Source organism: Lampetra fluviatilis, chromosome 33 (genome assembly GCF_964198595.1).
Source record: "Lampetra fluviatilis chromosome 33, kcLamFluv1.1, whole genome shotgun sequence".
NCBI lineage: Eukaryota > Metazoa > Chordata > Hyperoartia > Petromyzontiformes > Petromyzontidae > Lampetra > Lampetra fluviatilis.
The window spans coordinates 4,069,193-4,083,330 of NC_136307.1; positions in this window are offsets into that span (position 1 = coordinate 4,069,193).

Here is a 14,138-nt window from a genome sequence, read left to right on the forward strand (position 1 = left end):
AACGCAACAAATGCTTTTGGACAGAGAACCCGGAGCAGAGGTCACGTGGGCTGGCAGTCCTTTTCGAGCATTCTTGCAGTAATTTCCCCCCCCACCCCCCCAAAAAAAAAAAATTGCTCCCCACTCTCCCTCTCTCTCGTGTTCTTGTCGGGGAAGGCGCAGAGATGGGCCCCATCTGTTTAAGCGAACGACTTATCTGTGGCCACAGACACATCGAGGGGGCCAGGGGGGGAGGATGCCTGGCCACGTTTAGCTCGCATCAGTAATAAAGCGCATCAGGGCGTGGTATTTTTCAATCTGTTACGCAGCGTATTACATGAATTATTCAGCCTGAGATTACTTGGCCGGCGAGACTGGTGGCGGGTGGCCGTGGTGGCCCGGCGGGGCTTGCCGGTGATGGAGAGGGGGCGGCGGGGAGGGAGAGGTGGATGGGGAGGAAGGAGAGAGGTGTTTGCGAGTCAACCCATGGAGGTAATGATTAACTCACGCCAAGGGTCACCAACAAGATCAACATCTGCTGCCAAAGTCTCTGTCCTTATAGGTGTGTTTTTAGCATCGCCTGCTTTCCTTGGTCACCGCGACACGGTTATCGCATCAGCACCGCTGCCGCGTGTGCCCTTAGCCTTGCATCGCACGCGCACACACGAACGCGCACGAACGCGCACGCATGCACAAAAGGTGAGCGAGTGTCTTCCAACGAGGTTAAGCAAATGAACAAATAATTAATTAGGTTTTCCTATTTTTCTATAATTATCATTAGGATTCGCAGTGCGCGAGTCATTCTGAAGCACCACAGCCCATATCTGTTCGTGTGTCCGTGTGGGTATGCTGCTGGTCACCCGCCCCATCGTGTGCCGTGCCAGCCTTCATGGAGGTGCTCGCCAACAGCACTTACCCCGACAGCCTGTTAAACCCAATGCAAGCCTGGGTCACGCCGAAAAAAAAAAAAAATCACGCCACCCATTCCGGACCACGGCAGCAGCCTCACTCGACGCCACAAAATACCAAAAAGGAAGGCGGAGGAGACGGAAGCGAGAGTCTGGACTACGGCCGATGTCCAAAAAAATATATAAAAATTTAAGAGAAAATCCAAACGTTGTCAACCTTCCACGCCGCCGGTGTCTCGACGGAACATCAACTGACACGTGGTCCGGGGCTTGGCCGACGGCGGCCACCTGATGCCACAAATGGCGCCGTCAAATAACACTGGTCAAAAAAAAACGTTTTTTTTCTGGCCTGGACTTTTGCAGCTGTTTGACTAATTTCAGGGTGCCGATTCCAAATCTGATCTCAGATTTGCTCTATCACATCTCATTTTTATGCTATCGGCATACCCCATTTTAATTGATTTTACCCGAAATTAAAGCTGTAACTTATGATTGCAAGTTGTTGCGAGTCAGTGACTGCTTTAGTGTTAAAATATGGTGCTGTATTTTTAGGATAGTGTGTTTATAATATCATTTTATGTAGATATCCACATTGATTTAATATTTTTCTTCTGCAGTTTTTATTGAAAATGCAATATTTGATATCTCAAAAACCTGATGTGATAGACAAAAACCGATGCCAGATTTGGAATCGGCACCCCTAAATTACCTGCAAACCGTTGGAATACCTTATGCCAGAAAAAAGTGTGTTGACCAGTGTATTCGGCCGACTGCGAGTGACGTGGCACCGAATCCCAAACAGTCGACCGCGTCGTGAACACTCCGCCGCTGCTGCTACCTTCACCCCCTTTAAAAACAGGTGGAATGGACGGGAACAGACAATTGAGTGGCTAACAAATTAAACATTACATGTTTAATCTGCTGCCATTAATCGTTACAAAATAAGAAGTATGTTAAGGCTATACGGAGGAATCGTTGCCTTTGTATACACACACACACACCAGTGCTGACACATACAGCATGTAAATATATATATATACACACACACACACACGTATTGACACGTACAGCATGTATATACACACACACACAGCATGTACTGGGAGGGACCACCTGGTTCCACCAGCCCACAGGGGATTATTGTGTCCGTCCGTCGTGCATCCAAAAATGGGAGGGGTGGGGCTGGGTAGAGAGGGCTGGGAGGGGCTGGTCACCCCGTGGTGCCCTTATAAAACTCAACGTTTAACCTACTCACGCCGGCTTTTGCCCGCCATCACAGTCGGGCATATTTGCGGAATACACCACGCCGCCGTTGACCCTGGCCATTGACCGAGCAACTCAACGTTCCTACCAGCTCCCTCCGCAGGAATGTGTTATATACACACACACACACCAGTGTTGACACGTACAGCATGTATACACACACACCAGTGTTGACACGTACAGCATGTATATACACACACACACCAGTGTTGACACGTACAGCATGTATACACACACACACCAGTGTTGACACGTACAGCATGTATACACACACACACCAGTGTTGACACGTACAGCATGTATACACACACACACCAGTGTTGACACGTACAGCATGTATATACACACACACACACACCAGTGTTGACACGTACAGGATGCCCCAGGTAGTCATTAATGGTTGACTCGACCGAGGGGGAGGCCCAGAACAGGATCAGCTACCACGTGCTTCTGATGTTACCAATGACCAGTAAAAGACAAAGATCCCCCAGACAGCCTTAAACACACCGTTGGGGCAAGTGCCGTTGGCGAGCACCTGTGAAGGCTGGCACCGCCACACGAGGGGGTATGGGTGGCCAGCACCACACCCGGTCGCCTTTGTCTCCCTAGTGGCTCTGTTTACATATCGCAGCAAGTCCTCATTTGCAGCAGAGTTGACCTAGGAAAGGGCCGGGAGTTGAGAAATCTGACGTCACATCAAAATGCGCAACTTTTAATAAATATATACAACACGTTCTACTTAATTAAATATACTTTTTATTAAATGTTTTCTCCTACAACACCAGAGTGCAGCGCCACATTAAATACGCACTACAATGACAATAGTTAAGCGTTTTGAAGCACGTTTTATTTTTTTGTGGGGGGGGGGGGGGCAGAGCTGTGACGTCATTTGAGCGGGGGTCTGACTTTTTGTGACACCGTGTGACGACGGGGGGCGTCAAAAATCGCGTGACGTAATTTATGGACGGTCCCTTAAGACTGTTGGCGAGCACCTATGAAGGCGGGAACGACACACAAGGGGGTAGTGGGAGGCCAGCACCACGCTCGACCGCCTTTATCCCTCTAGTGGCGATGTTTGAGGCCGAGTCGACCGAGGGGACGCCCATGACCGGTTCAGATAATCACCGGTGTTGGCCGTGAGTGGGAATCTAACGCGGGTCAACGGGTTCGTAGCGCAGCGCGCTAACCGCTGCACCACCGCTCCCGTCCCTCGGGCACACGAACACACACACACTGCCAGGGTGTTTTGTCCAGCCGCCTTTAAAAAAACCATAAAATAAGATAATCCGCGTAGTCCATTTCCACCGCAAGGATTGAGAGCGTGCCTTTCTGCAAGGCCCCCTAATAATGTTTGGCAGACCTCAAATGCTCCATCTCAAGGTGCTCCAGGAAATATATAGGGGGCGTTCGAGCGGCGCGCACTCATCGAGTGTCAAGCGGTTTTTATTACATTTAATTTGTTCTCCCAACCCCCAACACCCGAAGGTAACAAGCCCTTCTTCCCTTATCTCGCCCGACCAAAGTGAGTGTACCGTGGGCATCTCACGAGAGGGCTCTTCAATATCACCAATCGGTGCAGGTGATAGATAACCTGATAATAGGTGAGCGCACCATCAAACATTCATTTTCGTCGAGTCGATTTTTTTTATTTTTTTTTTATCTCCCCACCCCCCCACCACCCACCCAAACCCATCCCTTCCCTTCCCCCCACCGCTCCGTGGCTCGCTCACGCGTCTCGAGCAGAGTCACCAATGAAACAATGTCGGCTTTTCATCACGGTGCTTTCAGGGCGAGGTCCTGGCCCTGGAAAATATGTCAGGCTTGCCGTCATCTTCAATAATCACCTTGGGTTCCGTTCGCTCTCTGCGAGTTGCCAAGGACAGCAAAAGATGCTGGGGGTGGGGGATAGGGGGAGGTGCTCGAACAAAAGACTAAACGGTCACACGGCGCGTATTTTCAAATACTGGAGTGCTTGAACAAAAATGTTACACTTCCGAGAATTTGCAACAATACCGATAGTTCCGTGTAAGTGTTAACATTTTTTTGAAGCAACCTGTATTTTTCAAAAAAACACACGGATCTCTAACTTAATTTCCAAAAAAGGTGTTGCTCATGTGGAGGATAGAGAGTGAGAGAGAGAGAGAAATAAAATCAGAGACGTCCTTATTTCGCTCAAGAAATTCGCTTCTCTCCCCCCCCTTTCCAAGAAGGAGCATTATTGCGCGCGCACGTGCCGATGCATTTTTTTGAAGAAGAAGGAAAAAAAAGGATGCAAACCCTCCCCAGTGCGTAAATCGTCTTCCTTGTTTATTTTCAATTACGAGTGGAAATTACCTTCCATAAACATGCCACTTATTTTGGGGCCGATCATTTTGTGCTGCGTTCGTCTTTTCTTTTTAAATCCACGTTTATTGCCACCCCCAAATCAAGACGATGCTAATCAACTAATTAGTCGAGTTTTTTTTTAAAGCACGTCGCGGAAGCTGGAAAAGTAATATATATATATAAAGACGGAGCTTACGTATACCAATGCTTAAATATTTAATGCAATAAGAAAAAAATAATCACCACAATCGACGCCACGCTTATATATATTCAACCCAAGCGCGCACGCTATTAGAAGATAAGGCGTTACTTTATTACGGCAAACAGATTCTGCGTTATTCCACGTGAATTATTATATTAACCGTGACATATCTGACAAATCGACGCCAGACAACTTCATTTGTTTAAAACGCGTAGTGGACTTTCGCTACCAATATCATCCATAAGAGTTTTTTTGGGTTAGATCGCGTAAATATATAAATGTTGTGTCGTTAAACCCGACACCACCTGACACAGCCAACTAGTAAGGGTTGTCAAGTAAACAGAACGTGGCTAATTCGTTACTAGTACAGCACAGTACTCAGATTGTAAACGTCGTGGCTTGGCACTCCAACACACCGGTGTGCTGTACTCGTGACGAATTGGCATGTTCTGTTTACGTGACAACCCTTACTAGTTGGCCGTGTCGGGTGGTGGCGGGTTTAACGACACAACATTAACAAATTCGCGTTGCATAACCTAAACAAAACGTATTGTAACCCCCTCCGCGCATGCAATCCTCATCGGCAACAGCATCATCGTTATCATAACGAGTGCTCCATTTGCCATGATCTACGTGCCAACATGCAACTGGAATGAAGAAATTTATTTGCAGCCCTGCCAAACAACAACACGTTTCACCCTGTGACTAATATGCTCGAGAAATAGGCCATTAAAACATTACGCAATGACAAAGATCCCCCTTATAGCCTTTAACAGACTGTTGGGGCAAGAGCTGTTCGCGAGCACCTATGAAATGGCCGGTACGGCACACGAGGGAGTGGGTGGTCAGCACCACGCCCGTCCGCCTTTGTCTCCCCGGTGGCGTTGTTTCCACACCGCACCGACTCGACCCGGTTTACCGGTTCGGATAACCGTCACCTGGGTGTTGACGGCCGTGGAACGGGTATCGAACTCTGGACGCCCGACTCGTGCTAACCGTTGCACCACCGCACGCACAAACACTCACTTCTCGCTCGCTTCTGAGCACCGTCGCCTCTCGCACCACCAGCAACTTTTCTGCCACCCACGGTGCATTCATTCCTTCGGTTGGTACTCAGACGTTCGTTCCGACCCACCAATCCCACCACCTACCCACACCTCCTAAGGTGAATAAAATGAACGCTTTGGCGTTAGAAATCAACAGTGCTTGCTTATCGCATGCAGGGACAGTAAAAATGTTGAAATTTCAAACCACTGCCTAAACCTGGTCAGAGGCAAGGCACCACCCCATCGAGCACAAGCTTCAAATGTGACGTTGCCTTTTGTAATCAGGAGCAACGGAAAAAAATCCGCGGGCGAAGTTCAATTCGTGCCGGAAAATCTGAGACTTGGTCGTGGCCACATTTCCTTGAAAATGTCCTTCGTCGGTGCAGTGCCACGTGGCGGCCGCCATAGCCCGCGGCCTCGGCGTGCCCTCGGGAAGATTCCTGTGGGAGGTGGTGATGGTGGTGGGGGGGGAACGCCGGACGATTGCTGGCACACCGGCAGGTGCCGCGGCGTATGTTGCATAATGCTGCATTATAACGTAATGGCCTCTGATAAATCGAGTCGCAAGCTCAGATGGGGTGGGTGGGTGGGGGGACATTTATGCCAGCGGGCGAGCATGCTCGCTTAGTTAATGGCGCTGTTACTTAGAGTATGACAGTCCCAGAGAGTATTCGCAGCTGGGATGTAACCGGTAGAGAATAATGTTAAACATATAAAAGATCCACCAGGCCGGCCGACCTCTCGGATATAAAATAAAATAAAAAGGCGTGGCATGGGAGGAATTTGTCAAGCGGTCGTAAATTGTCGACTTATCTCGCCATACTGCACGGGGCGACGTTGCTTAATGGAGAAATGCATTATTGCGCGGGGGATAGCGCGGGCGGTGCGAGGCTTGGACGAGCAGCCAATGGGGGGTTGGGGGGGGGGGGCTGCTCACGTGTCCGTTGGCCACGCGGGTTGCCGCATCTCGCGAAGCGAATCGAGTTGGCGGCGACGTCACAAAGAGCGGGACCCAAATCCGTCGGCGGCGTCGAGGCCGTCCACCCGCCCCTCACGTGCTTGGGTTTAGAAAAATGGTCACACGGGTTGGAAATTGCTCGCGAGCAAATAAGAAAAATTATAAATCGGAATATTTATTTATACCGGGAGGAATCCGATGAGCTGTCAAGCGATTTTTTCATAGCCTGACAGCGAGCCGTCCTATCCACAGAGAGGAACGCGCGGCTCGTTAGAAAAAAATAACAAATCTGTCGGATATAAGCACCCTCTGTCACATGTACCTAGACTTGCGTGGTGGGACAAAACAATACCAATCTGTGTTTTTGTAGAGCTTTATTACACATACATCTGGATATACAAAATCCACCCCCCCCCCACTGTCCGACTTTGGCAAATAATAAAATTAAACAGAGAGAGCCACAGACAACAGATGTCGCCCTCAACGTTGATGACAAATAATTTTTTGTGCCCCCCCCACGTAACATTCAGTTCACTGGTGAATCTGTAAACAAAGTGGTACCCATCTTAGTTAATTCATCCTAGGAGGAATGATGGGGCCGAGTCAGCCCCCGATCGGGATTCTTTTTTTTGCATCAACTCTCGCACCTCCTATTAGCGCGCTTGGTTGGCTAAGTGCATCCATACAACATTCATCCATACACCCATACAACATACGTGGCATTCTTCGGATTCAGAATCGAGCTACCCTAACGCAGACACTCGCTGGTCGGATATTGGGTTGTTATTGCTGTTGTTGTTGTTGTTGTAGACATGACCATACAAATAACAGCGACAGCCACCGAGGTCCACTGCACTTAGCAATGCTTCACTCACGAGCCGTGCAGTGAAGGTGCAGTGCGCGGTGCCGTGATGCATTAGCTAATCTTCTACTCTATAAAGATGCCACGTGGCTAGAAAGCATCTCCGATTGATCAATGCCTCTCTGCTAGTCCCCTCTTTATCATCAGCTAATGGCAGTGGCTCTTAAAGGAAAGCTCTGTACCTTACGGGGGACGGGGTGGGGGGTGGGAGAAACTCCCCAAAAACAGCTCCCGGGGAGGTTTGAAAATTGTTCACAGCCAAATAAAAAGAAATGCGATTTTATCAGCGTCCGTTGATTTATATTGGTCTTGCTGGTTTGCTGGTGGTGGTGGTGGTGGCGAGGGAGGTGATGAGTTGGATTTTTTTCTGCACCCAAAACCTCCATCCCCCCCACACACCCACCCAAGATTAATTTTCTATTGTGTTTTGCATTGAGGTCTCTACAATGCGGGACCGACCTGTGTGTATCCGCACCTCCTATCAGCACGTGTTTATCTGCACCTCCCATCAGCGCGGTTGGCTGCGATGCGGTAGCGAATGAAGCTCAACATACGTACAAACTTCCGTCTTCAGGTGGAACCGTCACAGCACGCTTGCTGTATCAAGCGTGCTGTGACGGTTCCACCTGAAGACGGAAGCTTATGTTGCCTCCGAAACGTCGTGATTTTTATTTTATTTTACTTTTATTAATTAAAATAATTTTACCTACGTGACTTTACCGAAAAAAACCCAAGAATAGGAATGCTTGCAGTCACGAAAGCTTAAAATCTAGAAATACGTACAAACGTCTGATATTTCAAAAAAAAAATTTTACACGTTACTAAATGTTAACGGTTGCAAGATCATCAAAAAGGTGTTGTATTTTGGTCGTGTAGTTCAATCTGTTAAATTAAAATCGAATTGCTGGTTGTGCAAACGTTTGCTCTGAAAGCAGTGTTCTTCATTGCAAGGCCCGCAGGCCATCGACGGGCCCCTAGTGGCCTTTAGTGCAGCCCCTGGCGTGGGTCCCCCTCCGACAATTGACAAAGAGTGAAGACGCCTCCCATCATCATCATCATCGTGCTGCTGGCAAGCCGAACAATGCTTTCAAAATGTGTGGCAGCCCTCACCACTGATGAGGTCTTATCTGGGAAAGTGGGCCCCCCGGTGAAAATTAGTGAAGAGCACTGGTATAAAAGGACTGAGCAATCAGGCACGCTTGTTATAAAAGACAGCAGGAGCCAGTGGTGAAAGCCCACGATGATTTACCTCCTTCAACGGTTGCTCGAAATATCCATTCCTTTAAAACAAAGGAGCTGAACATCGTCATTTACGCGACAATTCATTTTTTTTTTTACTGTCAACGCAAATTGTCGCCCAAGTGTGCGTCTCGCATTGCCGTGTGTTGTAACTTTCGCTCACGATTAGCGTGGCTGAGTAGACTGGGAAAATGCATGGATTATGACGATCGATAACACTGGTCACACTTTTTCTGGCATAAGGTATTCCAACGGTTTTAATGTAATTTTGGGGTGCCGAGTCCAAATCTGGCATCATTTTTTTCTATCACATCAGGTTTTTGAGATCTCAAATATTGCATTTTCAATTAAAACTGCAGAAGAAAAATATTAAACAAACGTGGATATCTACATAAAATGATATTATAAAACACACCATCCTAAAAATACAGCATTATATTTTAACACTAAAGCAGTCACCGACTCGCAACAACTTGCAATCATAAGTGACAGAGTTAATTTCGGGTAAAATCAATTAAAATGGGGTATGCCGATAGCATAAAAATGAGATGTGACAGAGCAAATCTGAGATCAGATTTGGATTCAGCACCCTGAAATTAGTCTAAAACAGCTGAAAAATGCCAGGCCAGAAAAAAGTTTTTTTTTGTTGACCAGTGTAATTGATAACTATTTCGGAGATCGTGGGTGGGTGGCTGGGTGAATTTAGAACCAGGGTATATCCCCCGCAGCTAGAACGCACGGGCCCAGTGGCAAATACTCGGGGTTTTTTTAAAAAAAATCGATGCAGTAAGGAGCCATTACTAATGAGACGTTCCACACTCAAGAGCAAAAGCCCACATTTACCACCGACTCAAGACCACTCGGTGTGTAATGCAAGAGCCGTTTTCAGCCTAACGATGAATGTTCGCGTGTCTGCGTGCGTTATATGCATTAATGTGTAGGCGTGTTGTACACGGGTACCCTCTATGCGTGTGCGTTTGCTTATTGTTATGCGTGCGTGTGATCGTCAGGTCGTGATCTATCCACTGCTGAATGAAGGTCTGCAAGCAAGCAATCACATCCATCGTGCAACAATACATCTAGTACCTGTGCAAGAGCTTAGGTGGGGGAGGGGGGTGGTAGTGGTTGAGTAGGCGTGGCTTTGTACAAGTGGGCGGGGTTGGCTAGCGGAGGAGCTGCCGAATCGCGCCGCGTGTCCAAAAAGGCAACTTGAGGACAATGGTGGGCAGACAACATCAGGAGGTTCATACTCTTAGTTCTTTCGGTAAAGTCAAGTAGGTAAAAAATGAAATTAAAATTAATTAAAATAAAATAATAATCACGACATTTCGGAGGCAACACAAGTCTCCGTCATCAGGTGAGACCGTCACATCTTGATGCAGCAAATCTGGCTGTGACGGTCCCACCTGATGACAGAGACTTGTGTTGCCTCCGAAACGTCGTGATTTTTATTTTATTTTTATTAATTTTAATTTCATTTTTTACCTACGTGACTTTACCGAAAGAACTAAGAGTATGAATCATTGCAGTCACGAAAGCTTCAAATCTAGAACATCAGGGGGCATGGAGCACTACGTCAACCTGCTATGGCAATGGCCCACAGTTTGTTGAAGAGAGTGTGATGAACTATGATTGTTCTGCCTGAACACACAATAACACCACAACCTCTGGGTCAGGCCAATGCGATCTCCGTCTGTGATCCAATTCTAAGTTGCAATCCCAAGTTACCCGCTGGGAAGAGCAACGGATCAGATTTGTCCAAATTAGGCGCAAGCCAATTTTTTTTTCTCAAATGGTAAATTGGTAAACTTACTGCCGGTGACAATTTAACCAAAAACGGTTCGTGCGCATCACGTGACTTCGTGTCATCATCCGCTGCAATCTCGCGTGGACACATCCGTGATACCCTCAACGCACACGCTCAGACCAATCCATCGAATTGTGTTTTTTTTTGGGGGGGGGGGGGGTACCCTATAGCACGAGCACAGCCGCACACCAAACATCCGGGTGGGGAGAGCGAATCGCAGAGTAACACGGGCTACGCAGCGCCACTGGAGACGCGCAGATTACCTCTGCCAAAAAAAAAAAACACTGTCGGGAAATCCAACAGCTTCCCAAGCCACCGACAATCTATTGGCGACCCAACATCACAGTCCACCGGCGCGCGCTCCACTCTCGTGCCCCCCCCTCTCCCCCGCTTTCCCTGCTCTCCCACCCCTAACCCCGGGAGCAGATCAACAACAATAGCCCTTGCCTTTTTTTTGGGGGGGGGGGGGGGGGCTCCGCAGGCGATGAATCGATGAGCCAAACTCAAAGCTCGAACCTTACGGACCAAATCGGTCGTTGAGCTTCCAGACTCTTCAGCTCGTTGTGTCGAGCACTCTTAACGATGATAGCTCACGCGCCGCCAAAAACGGAATGAGGATGGTGTGACTCTCGGCCTTGGCAGAAGAAACAAAAACACTTGCGCATTTCAATAAGAGCCCAGATTGCATTTCAATCTTTAGGTTATTTTTAAAACGCAACGCACATTAAGGTCGATCGCTTTTGAAGATTGTTTCATTATTCATTTTATACGTGTCCCGTTCTTCCCCCATTCCGAAATCAGATTAAAGCTTTGCAGTTGTTCCTGTTCTGCAAGAGAATAAATAAGGGACGTGTTTTAATTTGCTGGGATGTGGGAAGTGTTAACAAAATGACATCGAATAGCGATGTGCACTCCACACAAAAACCCCCGTATAGCCTTAACAGACTGTTGGGGCCAGTGCTGTTAGCAAGCACCTATGAAGGCCGGCACGGCACACGAGGGGGTGGGTGGCCAACACCACGCCCGGCCGCTTTCGTCTCTCCAGTGGCGATGTTTATACATCCCACCAGGTACTCATTTGAGACCGAATCGACTTAGGAGAGGCCCAGGACCGAATCAGATAATCGTCACCGGTGTTGACCGTGAGCGGGAATCAAACCCGGATTGCCAGGTTCATAATCACAGCGCGTTAACCGCTACACTACCGCTCCCTACTACACACAAACACACTCACACACCTGTACACAGATATAGAAGGTAACGCATACTCCCAAATCAAGGTGCATTACGTGGCGCAGGTTTGATGTCTGAATAAGCCACAAGACAAAAAAAAGATTGGTCGTAAAAAAAAAGCTTTAAAATACCCGCATATCTGGGAAGCGTGTCAACTTGTTCATTCGCATTCCTTTGAAGTCAACGATTTTTTTTTAGATAAATAAATTCCACAACCACTATTAACGCACCCATGCAACATGTTCCTATTATCACCGAGAGCGTAACCTAACATTCATGTCTATTTAAACATCAGATCATTAGAACATAATTCGAGGAAGATTCGTTTTTAATAAATAGGAGGCTCGAGTATAAAAAGGGTTTTTTATTTATTTCCAAAACTCGTGAATTATCCTGGCTATCCACTGCTGGATGAGGGCCTCCTACCTAGGCCACGCGGGGTTTGTTTGGACATAATTCTAGATTTGAAGCTTTCGTGACTGCAAGGAATCATCCTCTTAGGTTTTTTTCGGTAAAGTCACGTAGAAAGTAAAATAAAAAAAAAATATTTTATTTTACTTTCTACGTGACTTTACCGAAAAAACCTAAGAAGTTGTTTGGACATACTTCACCACACCGCTGGTCCGTGTGGGGTGGGGAAGTGGGCGAGCGTAGACGAAGCATAGCACAGTACAACTATCAATGTTGCGGTACTGCCCCCGCTGGACAACGTGCCACATTAGATCCTGTTCCAATATTAAATCGTCGTTGGAAATTCATTTGACAACAGATTGAGAAAGCCCGCAAAAATCACTCGTAAATTTCGATAACGCTTAACAGTAAATGACTTCCCCCCCCCACACACGGCGAAAACTTGGCAGGACCCTCCTGAAAAAAAAGTCACGAGACTCCGTGAGGTTTGCCCGAGGGAGACCAGCGTAATAAACAAACCAATAAAAAGCAAAGCGAAGGATGCCGATGTAGATGCAGAGGAACGACTTCAAATTCCACATTGGAGGCGGCCAAAGCCAGATAACCACGTCAAGGAGGAGCGGCGTGGCATCGCTGCGATGGTCTCCTTTGTGTTTGTGAATCGGGTCCGTGGGTCAGCTTTGAACAATCGTACGGGGGGGGGGGGGGCGCAACGATTCAGCGTCGGTTCCCAAACAGAACATCCCATCGACGCTGCAAATGATCGGCCCCGAATAACATCCTCCATCTAAGCACGTGCTGGGTGCCGTGTGCGGAGCAACTGGACGGTCACAAGTTCAAAGCCCCCATGCAAGGGTATATAGATATATTTATTTAACAACTAAAAATTAAAACAGATCATTGAGATGCCAAGGAGTGTCTGTTCTACAGAGACACCGCGACCTCCGCTGCACGATTGTGGAATTTTCACCACGAGCTCTGGGTCCATGAACGACAAATGGAGCAGCCCAATGCGTCCTCGAACGCAGAATCGCTTCGACAATCTCGGGTGCGATTATTGCTGCAGATGCACAGGCAGCTTAGCAGGTGGTGGCAGTAGCGAGTACACTGCGCCACCAATCTGGAGAGCTTGCGTGTGATTCCCATCCACAGCTGACATCAGTGGTAAGCAAATATCCCCGCCGCCACACACACACACAAAGCAAGGTATGTAATGCAACGTTATCGTTATTTTTAGGTTTTTTCGGTAAAGTCACGTAGGTAAAAAATTTAAATTAATAAAAGTAAAATAAAAATAAAATAAAAAATCACGACGTTTCGGAGGCAACACAAGCTTCCGTCTTCAGGTGGAACCGTGTTGCCTCCGAAACGTCGTGATTTTTTATTTTATTTTACTTTTATTAATTTTAATGTTTTACCTACGTGACTTTACCGAAAAAACCTAAAAATATGAATCCTTGCAGTCACGAAAGCTTCAAATCTAGAGTTATTTATTTATTTATGTGTGTGACCGCGAGCAGGTGCAAAGTGTTACTGCCCGACAGTTAAATTACACCCCAACCACTCGTTTTCTTTCGGGATCCTTTATCGCGGGGGGCGCGCAGGGACCAACAGATGCAATGTAAATCAGAGGGCCCCATTTTTGGGTTTTTATCTCGGGCTCGGGATTCAATTGTCCGCCGCCCTACCACGTCGATCGCCAACACAAAAGGACACAGATTCCCCCACTAGTCCAGATGTATTGAACGCAGGGAGGGTGGGCGGGTGCGGTAAGAGAGAACGCATCTATTGAGGCCGGCACGACACACAACAACAGTGGACTTTGCAACCAGAGCCACACACCTGGCCGCCTTCGTCTGCCAAGCGCCGACGGATCACGAAATAAACTGCACCAGGTCCTTTCGT